Source organism: Haliaeetus albicilla, chromosome 3 (assembly GCF_947461875.1).
Source record: "Haliaeetus albicilla chromosome 3, bHalAlb1.1, whole genome shotgun sequence".
Lineage (NCBI taxonomy): Eukaryota > Metazoa > Chordata > Aves > Accipitriformes > Accipitridae > Haliaeetus > Haliaeetus albicilla.
The window spans coordinates 44,265,789-44,278,402 of record NC_091485.1 but is presented as its reverse complement, the minus strand read 5'-3'; the positions used below and the strand labels follow the sequence as shown (position 1 = coordinate 44,278,402).

The following is a 12,614-nucleotide window of genomic DNA, read 5'->3' as shown; positions in this document are numbered from 1 at the left end:
CCAATTGCTCACCACCCGCTGACCGACACCCAGCTAGTCCCTGAGCAGTGATCCCCCGCCCCCACCTCCCAGTTCCTATACTAGATGGAACGTCACATGGTATGGAATACCCCGTTGGCCAGTTTGGGTCAGCTGCCCTGGCTGTGTCCTGTGCCAACTTCCTGTGCCCCTCCAGCCTTCTTGCTGGCTGGGCATGAGAAGCTGAAAAATCCTTGACATTAGTCTAAACGCTACTGAGCAACAACTGAAAACATCAGTGTTATCAACATTCTTCACATACTGAACTCAAAACACAGCACTGTACCAGCTACCAGCTACAGTTAACTCTATCCCAGCTGAAACCAGGACAGCTATGTAGTACTAATTCCCCTTACATCATTGAGCCTGTAGTTCACTACTGTTATCGGAGTTCTAACTAACTTTTCTACTGAAGAATAAATCTGATCTTTAACACCTGTTGGGTTTGAGTGTGCGTGCATCCATAACAAGTACTTTGGAGCATTTCCACTTCAAGTCTCTGCTCACATTGAGTCACATCTCCTAGCTCCCAATAACTGCTATAACCACTACAATGTATGCACAGGAGGAAAAGATACAGTTTCTTTTCTTCAATTTTGTGAAACTAGTCCTTTTTTTTCCTCTGTCTTAAAAATGAATTAAATTGTAAAAGCTAATAGGAGAAACAAGAGTTTCCTTTCCTGATGTGGTGGGTTGACCCCAGCCAGCAGCTAGGCACCACACAGCCACTCCTTCACTCACACACACCCCCCCCCTTCCCCAGCAGGACAGGAAGAGAATAAAAAGAGCAAAAGCTAGAAAACTTGTGGGTTGAGATTAAGACAGTTTAATAAATAAGTGAAGGAAAGTGGAAGAAAAAAATAAAATAAGTCATCACATAAAAGGCAATCACTCACCACCTTTCTCAAGTAGACTGATGCCCAATCAGTCTCCAAGCAATGGCTACCTCTCCCAAACTCCTCTCTCCTCAATTTTTATTGATGAGCATGATGTTACATGGAATATCCCTGTGTTCACTTCAGGTCAGTTGTCCTGGCTGTGCCCCCTCCCAACTTCTTGCCCCCTCCCAGCCTACTCCCTGGTGAGTCAGAGTGAGAAACACAGAATGCCTTGACGCTGTGGAAGGACTGTTCAGCAATAACTAAAACATTGATGTGTTATCAGAACTATTTTGCTCACCAATATAAAACACAGCATCGTATAGGCTGCTATGAAGACAATTAACTTCATCCCATCCAGACACAGCACATTCCAGCAGTATTTTTTTTTTTAATTTTGCAAGGCAACTCAAAATGTTTTCTTTATATTTTGATGATTCAACCACTGGTTAAGGTATCCATCTTACCTTCCATCCAGCTGATGCCTGTACAGTAATTTTATCTGTAAAGGTATAACTTAGGTGTAACTCAAGTAAATCAATGAAGAATACTAGTGAAAATCCAGGCAATACTTTTGTCTGGGAAAGGCTCAAAATTCATGTACTTACATGCACAGAGCTTGGGCCTTTTTGCAGTATATTAATTTTCTTGTAGTTATGCTGTGCAGCATTCTTTGTAAGATGATATTTTGTCAGTACATGATACAATCTGACAAACTAAATGAGTATCTTGTATCTGATTCTTCTGAATGCTTCTAAAAAATGAATCAAAAAAGTTGCAGAAATGTGAGCTTCATGACTGTATGTACACCTTTTATACAGCAACATATAAAACACTAATGCTCAGTTTAGAAATTGATACATCTGTCAATAAACTATCCTGATTTGTACAGCAACATATTAGTACATTGAAAAACACATATATTATAGAAGGCTTATATTAAAATAATTATTCTTGTCTCCCATAACTTTTCACTGTTATGGAAAAGTGTGTGTGAGGAACATGTATGATGATGAAATTATGAGTAAGTTAGCCCAGAATAATTTTTTCAGTTATGATTATGAAAAATAGTTTAATAAAAATGCATAACTGTATAACATTTCTTTACTGTAACATCAGTGCCATTACCTATAGTTCCAGGAGTCCTCTGGAATGTTTTTTGATATAAATGTTGATAATCCATACCATATTTGTAATACAATTCTTTCATAATGATCACAGAAATTTTTTGCCAGACTAGTCCTTCACTCATTATAACTGCAAATAAATCAATGAAAAGCATTACTTCCAATGATCATATGGGAGAAATTAGGTCTCTAAAAGTAAAAGAACTAAAAAACTGAAAAAAATATCCTAGTTTTTCTATAATCAAATGAAAGGAAGAGCAAAGTTGGGAAACTGGGGGTATGCTTTTAAGCATTCTAAGAAAATGCATCTCTCAGTGGAAGACACTGGGCAAGAATACAGGAAAAATTCTGAAGTCTGAGTTAAATAACTATTGGATAGAGAACCTGTATATTGTAACAGAATTCTGGATAGATTTAAATGTAGTTTTGGATGATAGAGTGGTATTATTACTTATCTGTTATGTAACTGAAGAAAAGTTACTAGTATTTCTTCAAGAAGTGTTTTTGTATAGCCTTAAAACATTGGTGGTTGGATCATAAAACACTTCAGACAATGTTTTGTTGCCAAACTCATATTTTAGGTTACATGATATATTGCACCTTGTCCAAGGCTTTCTATTTTTTTCTTAAGCGTGGGGGTTTTATTATGTTCTCTGTCAAGTTACTTAAAGCTGCTAAATCACCTTTTAGTAATTAATTGTTGTTTATTTCTTTTCTCGCCCTATTGTCTTGCAATTTTTTAATTATCTAATTGGGTTTTTTCTTGTCTGATATGTCACCCTTCAGTAGTACCTCTCATAAGGCCTAAATCTGCTCTTCATTATACTTGTAGCTCAGCCTTTGAACCAGTGAACCACTCATTGATGAACTAGCTATGAACATGTCTTTGTAACTGTCACTTCTGTATTCTCCCCTAAATACTGAAGATACCTGAAGTTCTGGATCAATTTTATTGGAATTCAGTTTGAGTCAAGAGAGCAACTTACTATTTACCTTTTTATCCTCTTGGTCCAATGCCTGGAAGGCCAAAGTGACTTTGTATCCTTTGGACAATCATACTTTTCTTTTCTGTTTTCCATTAAGGGAGTTCAAAGGACATATACGTCTCTAGGTAGATATTGTCCAACTCAACAACAGAAAACATGATGATATGCTGTAAGAGAAATCTGCCACAATGCTAACCACAATAGTGGCTTCATTGAAGGCTGCCAGCAGACCGGCAGCAGACTGGCAGAGCTGTAACTTGGAACCACATATTCAGTTTCACCAGTTACTTTGCCAAGATAGGACATTCAAAGGATGCATTTCTTAGAGCTGTCCTGCGGTTCTGCTTTTCTAAGAAGATTTCAAGATCCATTTCCAGGTAACTTTCACTACAAAGGAAATGTATTGCTAAGAATAATCCACCATGTGAACATACCTGTGAAGAGGCTGCACTTGAAAGAGAAGGATACTTTTCAGTTATTATAGCTCTTCAATTGTGTTGCTTATTTATAAATTCACTACCCACATTTTTCTCTCTCCCCTTTTCAAAATCTCTCTCTCAGATACTTCTGAATTGCTAAGAAAAAAATCTGTGTGCTAGTCATTAACTTTTATTATTTTATATAATTTGAAAGATTAGACAGAACCACTGAGTACTCCTAAGTCAATGTGCCTGCAATGCAAATTCACAGAGTGTGAACATATAGATGGACAAGCATTCAAAGGATGCTACTCATGTAAAATCATGACATAATATAGCATTCAACAGCTAGTCAGTAGAAAAACCCCATCAGTGAAATGCAAATTGAGAGTTCAAATGATGGTGTGAAATCTTGTTCAGCTCTTCACAAAGTAGAGGTATTTCAATTTTTCTTGGCTGGTTTCTTGCTGGAGAATTTTAGGAGAACATTTGCAGCATATCTGAGGGCAAACCTCCCAGGCAAACTGCTCACTTCTCTGGGAGGAAATCATACATACCCATTAGCGATAAGGTCCAACTATATCTGTATTATCTCATTTAAGAAAAATGCTTGGAAGATACATTAAAAAAATAAAAAAAAACAATGTAAAGAAAACAGCCATAGAGAAATAGAGAGTTTGTTGTGTAGAAGTGCATAAACTGATGCCTTAGGCATCTCATATTAGACATGAAGCAACTATTTCAAAGGGAGGTTAGGAAGAAGATCATAAAGCCCTGGATGTGTTCACAACACTTTGTTGCAGAGCCAAACTCTGGGCTGAAGAGTAGCTATCCAAAGTTACAGCAAAGGTTTTCGGAAAGAGAGAAATACGGTGATAAAAGGGTAATATACATGGCAACACATCCATCTGTGGGGCAAAAGCAAGATATAAGGGTAGACAACTGAAGAGAGTATTAAAGTAAAAGGCATAAATAGCTTCCTCTGTTGCATTTTCCAGTGAGCATTTTTTTTCTTTGTCCTATTTCCTTATCTCTTACCTAACTGACAGAAACATTGAGGAACAGACAACAGATGTAATGAGCTGCAACCTGCAAAGCTGAGTTTATGTAGTGCACCTCTTCAAGAAATCTAGTCCAAGAACTACAACCTAGGATGCAGGGTGATACAGCTCTAAGAGTTTTGTCAGAATGAAGGAATGATATGTTTGTTATTCAGTTTGAAAGCCTACACCCATCACTTCCTGTGATGCTGAAATATCCTTCAAGGGCAACCAGAGAATTCTGATGACCTTAGCTTACATGTCAAAACTGTGCTATAAAAGGGATTTTAGAAGCAGTCTTCCATTTCTGACAGGCATGCAAATATCTAGGCAGAAATAATTATGTATCATTCTCTGAAAAATATATACTTCATGTGCTACACATAGAGAAACTTGTTAATCATTTAAGATGGCTTATGGTCAGACCTATTGTCAGTTTATGAAAATAATATTACAAATTCAATTTAATCTTCTCTCAGCCTAAATTGTTGCAATTGTTACTGGAACTACTATTTTTTGTGCAAAGGAAGTGATCAAAAGTCAATCAAGATCAAGACAGACTACATCCATGCCAGTAAATTAAACGTGCCAGGAACTACTCTTTGTCGCTGAGGCCAATGATCATGGATCAGCCAGCATCCATGGTATAAAACATGTAGACTGCCTACTGGAAATGAGCCTATGCCTACACAAACTCCTGAACCATTCCTGAGAACTACTGGGGGGAGTACAGGTAGCACGAGAATCCCTACAAACAGCAGACCCTACTACTGTTACATTTATAAACAAAAGTGCAGCTTGTTATGCTGGACCAATAAAAAAAATCACAAAAGTAGGCATGATTCTTGACCTAATTAATCTGTAATCCAATTTGAAGTTAATCGTAAGTGAGTGTGATAAATAGGAAGAAGAGAGAACCAAACACAGTAATTAAAATATGACAACGTGAATATGCGAGCTGTAAAACATGATGGTCACACACTACGCAAAGGTCTAAATTCTTGTCAGGGAGACAAGAGTGAGAGGAAAGGGTCATTCATCAGCTTTCTTCCACTGATGCAAAATTTTGCAATCACTAACTGGCAAATTTATTTAAAGATCACTGTAAGGTGGACTAACAGGAAGAAGTTTAAGAAAAAGATGAATCCAAGAAGAATACAGCATGCTTCAGGATTCTAACAGAAGAAAGTATAGAGACAGACAGTGAAGGAGCAGACAAATAAATTGCTATCTCCCTCTGACATCACTGGAAAAGGAGGAATTTGAAATACGTGACATAGAAAGTGACATAGCAAATGACAAGTGTCAGAAATGAGAAAAAAAACATGAAGGCTAAGGAAAAAATTTTTAATTTCATGAGACAGAAAATGAGAAGAATAGAAAGTGGCATGGTCCAAATGATGGAACAGGAAAACAATCTTACTACTTTAGTTGGAAATGTTTGCTCAGTGAGATTATGGTAGTAAATGAGAAAAGAAAAGAGATGACAGTCATGCGCATTTGGAGAGATTTCTCAGGTAACTGGGAAAAGAAGTTAAGGAAGTAAACAGTGTGGATAACTTAAGGCTGTGAGTGGGTGGCAAGAGTTTGTGATGCCAGGGAAAAGAAACAAGATGGGTGAGGTGAATGAACTGCTTCAAATCAATCAAAAGAGAAAAGGGAGAGAAAAATAGCATAGCAGAAAAGTGTCATTTCTGACCATCTTGTATATGAAGAATCCAGAGAGTAAGACCTCCTACAGAAACATATCTAAGTCATAGATATGAGGCTTAAAAAATGAGTTGGATAATTAGAAATGGGAATGAGAAACAGGAGAGAGAAAAGGAGGCAAAGGCCTGGAAAAATGTTAACAGGGAGAGGATAAAGGGAGAAAGATGCGCTAAGAGGGAAAGATCTGAGGTACGAGAAGTAAATATAAATTAACTGGTGAAGAATGCAGATAAAACAGGTGTTAGGCGAGTGCCATTTACCATAACGCAATAAATGAATCAGTAAACAAGTCAACAAAACAGTTATGGAAATTGTCATATAGGAGAATAATAAGTTGTACGTGTTAATGCACGTGTCAATAAGGGGGACAAAACAGACTTGCTTGGGTCAGTCAGTGATAGTCAAAGCAGCTGGACAGCAGCTGAGCACCAGATGTTGGGGCTGCCACTGTAGTCTAACTGTAGTGAAGTCAAGGACCTATATCAATTAACCACAATGCGTTTTGTGTTCCATGTATGACCAGTACATACCAAAGGCTTATGGACCACATTTGAAGGAAAAGTAAAGGCTGCATATGTAGACAATGTAGTCAGCTTCAATATAGGCTGGGAAAACCTCAGGAAGTATTTTAATAAGGTGATCACTGAATTACAAAGGGCCAGTTTAACCATAAATCCTCAGACAAGTGCTGTGGCATAAGGTAACTGAATATCATAGGCATGCATCAAGATGAAAAACTCAAATCAAAGAATCATTACCATTTTAAAAGCTGAAAATTAATCTTAAAAAAATAGAGTTACATATTATAATCTATGTATATACAATTTTTAAATTTTTTACAAGCTTAAAGAGAACTATATGAATAAAGACAGCAACCTAGTCCCAGGGGATGATAAGACTGTACCTATCCTTCCATTTAGTGTACCATTTTTGAAAAAACGCAGATTTTAGATTAACTTTGGTCATAGAAATGTATCTTGGACAATTAAAATCCGTAGAGCAGGTACCTTACCCCAAAAATTTATACTAAGAATGAGCTAAAGAAAATTTGGTCCAGGGATTCAAACATGAGTAGCCAGGGTCTTTTTTGCTAAGCACACATGATGTTCTATTTTCCTTAGTATATTAATAAACAATCTTATCTGTAGGTTTTTTTTATTATTTTCTTTACGTTTAAAATAAATCTCTTTTAAAATAGAAACGTTACACAAGATTCATCAGCCTGATGTAACAGTTCTACTATTACTTGCTAACATTTTAAAGCTTATTACTTTTCCCCCAAATTTGCAGTAGTATTACTAATTAACAGCCATATTTTTTTCCTATCTTTGGTTTCTAACTGCATGATTTTTTCAAAGTATGTTTACAGCAGAAGTAAATTTGTAACTAAATACTAACTGATTTTGTAGTTCTGCATAATAATAATCCCTACATTAGACAAATGCACATTTTCCTTTGAACAAAATCTGTAAATATATTACTGAGATTATTTAATACACTTAGTAAATTGCTATCAGGTAACGTACGTAAGACTGCAGAAACTTCTTTTTCAAATGGAGCTTAACTAAAATGACAGCCAATGTGCTTTTTTTTGAAAGAAATATGTAACTCAGTTTATAATAAAGTGATCAGATTTTTGTGGCAATTTTCCTTGCATTTCTTTATTCTTTTAAACAAATAATTTTATAATTAATTTCTAAAACTATTATGACTAAAATTTAGAGATGACTAGTATTTTGGAGATGATTAATCAATACTTATAGTAAGTCATAACAGCAGTTTCAAAGACAAATACCGTATATGTGTTAATCAGCCATGAGGCAAAAATTATAGATTTAGATGAATAAACAATTTTCACTGGATCATTTTTCAAATAATTCAAGAGCATACAAACAGAACATTTTCAAATAACTTACTAATTTAAAAACCTGCTACAAAACATAAAAGTAAACTCCTTTTCTAAGTAGTCTCAGTCAATAGTAGAACTAATTGAAAACCTATAAATTTAGTACAGTGCAGCATGTAGTCTCTATCTTGCTCTGCCTATACATCAATAGGTCATTCTCAGTTAATTAAGTGAAGGCATAATCAGCTTAATTTATGTAGTTCAGGGCAGTTAATGATATCTTAGTACAGTACCTGAACATTTGGCCTGCCCATATAACTAGCTGGATATACCCAGTTCATTCTGTAGCTCTTCAACTTCAGCGCTCCATTTTTTATCTCAGATTTCACTTTACACAGCTTAGTCTGGAGCCACTAAGTCTAATTTCTTGAGGCTAGAGCTGAAATAAAACCAGAACAAATTAACAGGTTAACAAAGCAATATGATTGGATTGTAGTCTGTGATAGTATTTTATGCAGAAAAATCATAAAAGAAGGTGATAGTTCCAAATTAACTACTTGTATCATTTAAGTATGTAATATTTTTAAATAGTGTAATAACAACACACAAAGGAATAATAATTGACAAAGAGATAGGACTGAAAAGCATATTATTTTTCCCATAAATTATGTAGTTAAAAAAGGCCATAAAAAGCCAGAATTTTACAGAACACACTTACAACATATAGTGTGGTACCTCAATAAGAAGATCATCCTTTTTTCTGTTGCAGAGGAAGTGTTTCCTTCTGCTGTCTCTGTAGCCCATCTTCTCTTTTCTGAAGCTGCAGGTTTGCACACAAAGACAAACCACAATGTCAACCAATTGGACCTCACTTAAGGAACCAAGGAGATCGATTTGTAAAGCAAAGGATGAACAGGACCCCATTTCTGAAGTACGTTGCTCAAACTGCTCTTTCATTAAAAGATGCTCTCTCTTATTGATTTTGGCTTAAGTAATGAGAAAGCTTATCCAAAAATCTTTAGCATTTGGGCTCAAGTTAAGGAAATCAATAGAGTCATTTCCCATTTGAACTGCATATGTGAGTTTTATGTACGAGAGACAAGACAAAGCCCAAATCGGATAAATCGATAACATTGTCAATAGAACATGAAGCTGACAAATAGCATTTTGAAGCAATTAAAGAGCACTGTAAACATAGAGAAGCTAATCAATTACAGTGTTCTGCTATTAACAGTTTTTAATTTATACAAACATTATTAGGAATCCCAGGGAATGAAGATAACAAAACATGTTTCTTGCTACTGTTTAGGGATTATGACAGTAAAGCTTTTCTTGTCTCCATATGTAAATCTTCTGATGCTCACAGGAAGAAAAGGAAATAATCATTGAATTCCTATACTATCATGTCTACATGTGTAATAAACACAGTGGTCACAGTCCCTGACTGCATTTTTTCACCCAATCTGGAGTACAAGGACAACTGAATTATGCACGTATCCAGTAGTACAAGGCATAGAATCATAGAAATGTTGATTACAAGGGATGTCTAGAGGTCATCTAGTTGAACATCTCACTCAAAGTAGGACCACAACCAGTACTAGATTGGGTCAGCTTTGATTTTGTCTAGACAAGTTTCAAAACACCCCAAGGATGGAAATTCCATCACCCAGATTCATAAACTGTTCCAGTGCTGCATGACCCTCCTGGTGAAGCACTTTTTCTAATGTCCATGCTGAAGCTGAAACTTGTGGCTTTTGCCTTTTATTATACCAAATGCCACTACTAAGAACAGTTAGCTCCATCATCCTTGTAGTTTACCTTCAAATTTCACTGGCGGCTACTAAATGTCTCTTTAGCCTTTCTTTTGCCAAGCTAAGCCACCTCTCATTGAAGATCATGTGCTCCAGGTCTCTAACCACATTATACTTTTGATAGCCCTCTTTAGGACCCTTTCCAGTTTTTCAACATCTTTCTTGAACTGTACGGCCAATATGAACAAAATACTCCAGTTACAGCCCCCTCAGTGTGAAGTATAAAGGAATAATAACTTCCTTTGATATATTCTCAACACTCCTTCCAATGTAGCCCAGTTTGCCTTATTTGTGATGATAGCATTCTGTTCATACTCAGCTTGCAATCCATTATAACCTCTCCTTTCAGCAGAGCTGCTACTAAGTCAGTTAGTTCCCAGGCTGTATTGATGCACTTGGTTATTCTGTCTGAAGTGCAGGACTTTGCACTTCTCCTTTTAAACTTTATTAGGTTTCTGTTGCCCCAACCCCTAAGTTTGTCAACATTTTTCTGTCCAGCATGTCACTTAATGTTCCCTTCCCAATTTAGCCTCATGTGCAAATTTGCCAAGGGTCCGTTCTATCTCGTCATTCTGATCATTGATGAAAATAACTGAGTAAGAAAGACTGCAGTATTGACTGGTTGTCATCTAGAAGCTGAGCCATTAATTACTATCCTCTGAGTCCAAACGCCTGCTCATTTTTCAGTCCATCTACTAACCCATTCATCCAACACATTCATCTCAGCTTATAACTAAAAATACTGTTGAAAAGGATGTTAAAAATCTTGCTAAAGTTGAGTTATATTACATTACAGGCTCTCTGGCCCACATAACCAATCATTCCAACATAGAAGGCAATGAAATTAGTAATCGTGATGCCCATGCTGACTGTTCAGGTGCAACAAGTGCATGTGCATAACTCAATACGTGCAACCCTTCCTCATAACATAATTCTCAAAATCCAAAGGCACATATTATACTTGAAGATAACTTAGCCAAAAAATATTGAGCCTCATCAGCAGTAAGAGCAGTATTTAAAGAAATGAGAGCTCTTGAAATGACCATATGTACACTAACATAAAGCTTGCACTTACACTTTGTTACTTGAAAACAGCCTTCTTTTCCTTTTCCTACTCACATAGGATGAATTCATATTCTACAATTGCTCATGCCCAGCATAGAGCTATATAAAGTAAGAGCATTTCTATTCCTGTTCATCTAAAAAAATGTGCATATAGAAACATCAAAGAGCTTTGAAAGAGAAAAGCAGCCAGAAAACTTGTACCTTTTGACCCAAAATCTCAAACATTATTCTTTACAGGTATGTAACTTCTCTTTCTTCTATTGATAGTCCAAATGTAAATTCACACTTCAGATAACTCAAAAAAAATGCTTTATCAACTACCTAGTGGGGTAGCGTTGAAGAACTTACAGCAATCAACAAATGTAGAAACATATTGGCCCTCAGCAACCCAAAATAATATTGCATTTGGTGATGATATGACAGAAAATGAAGAAAAATTTTCCCAACAATGCCAGTAATATTGCCTGACCTCTGGTGGATTATGCCCTGATTTTATTAGGGGGATCCATTTCAGCAGTTTCATAGCAAAACTCAGTTCACGCCACTATCCATTTGGACAGCCATTGAGTAGAAATGGCTAAATTTGGAAAATGAACAGCATAGGAAATTTCCTGATGTCTGTGGACCTGTGAATATCAACAATGTTCTTGACTTTAAACATATGAAAACTAAATGCTTATCTCAGAAGTCTCAAGTTCAGGAAGGAAAACTGGAAGTTTAATTTAACCATTACAGACAAAAAGAGAGAAATTTTGGCTACATTAGAAGAGAGATTCTCCCTCTGAAAAACAGATGCAAGAAGGGTCATCCTTCATATAGTTGAATTTGTCCTCCTCTTAGCACTATTAATGGCAAGAAGAAAGCAGCTTTCATAGCTAAAGGAAGAAATAAACAGATACTTAATATTTCAAAATGAGACTCATTAATATATATAGTTCTCATTTTAAATCCCATGGGACCATAGGGTCTTTAAAGGCTGATAATTTTAAAATACTCCTCAAGAAATGCCTGAACTGCAGGCTGAGAGAAAAGCAGAAGCCTGACCAATAGAAGAGTGGTAGATTAAAACAGACCTTGAGTGGACCTTAAAAGAGTTGAGTGAGAATGGACTCTCATCAGTTTAGGCAGATGACTCAAAATTGTGGGAACCTAAAGGGACAAAGCAAGTCAGAAGAGCGGACAAAGCAAGTCAGAAGAGCACACAAAGCTGTGAGCTGATCTGCAAGAAACTTGTTTCTATTATTGTTAGCATAGAAGAGTATGTTCTCATCTATCTTGTGCAGGAGATGCACCTTTTAATTGTAGTTGTTGGCCAAAAGGACAATTGAGGAACTGCATTTGGCAGAACAGAACATTTCTACAAGCAAAGAAGCTCTAATGACTATTGACTCTTCAGTCACTTCAACAAACTCTGTGGTCTGTAAAGACATACAACTTGACTTTGAACATTCAACTTCACACCTAGATGCTTGAAAAGAACCTTAGCCTTCTACAGAGGTGTGTGTACAGTGAGTACTACTCTGTTAATCTCTTTATTGACCGCTCGTTTGGATAGGCATCAAGGGACATCCTTATATGTCAGTGTTCAGGGGTAATTATTGTTAATGTCTTGTTGAAAACTAACAGCATAAAGGAAGACTAAAATGAAAGACCGTGAAATGGTAATGATCCCTGCTGAGAACAACTGAATATATGAAAAAAGATACTTTAGAGA

General features: G+C 36.3%; 1 long non-coding RNA gene across 3 annotated transcripts in view; it reads right to left on the bottom strand.

The window, feature by feature from the left end:
- Nucleotides 1-502: 502 nt before the first annotated feature.
- The window catches only part of LOC138684780 (uncharacterized), an 87,384-nt gene continuing 75,272 nt past the window's right edge, over nucleotides 503-12,614 (bottom strand). For 2 of the 3 annotated variants that reach the window (XR_011324055.1, XR_011324054.1), the window contains 2 exons: nucleotides 8,760-8,844; nucleotides 6,790-8,463 (listed from right to left, as the gene is read on the bottom strand). This is a non-coding gene — a long non-coding RNA (uncharacterized lncRNA). Of the gene's footprint in view, nucleotides 3,150-6,789; nucleotides 8,464-8,759; nucleotides 8,845-12,614 lie in introns of those variants that run through there. The other variant, XR_011324056.1, reaches the window with a different exon arrangement.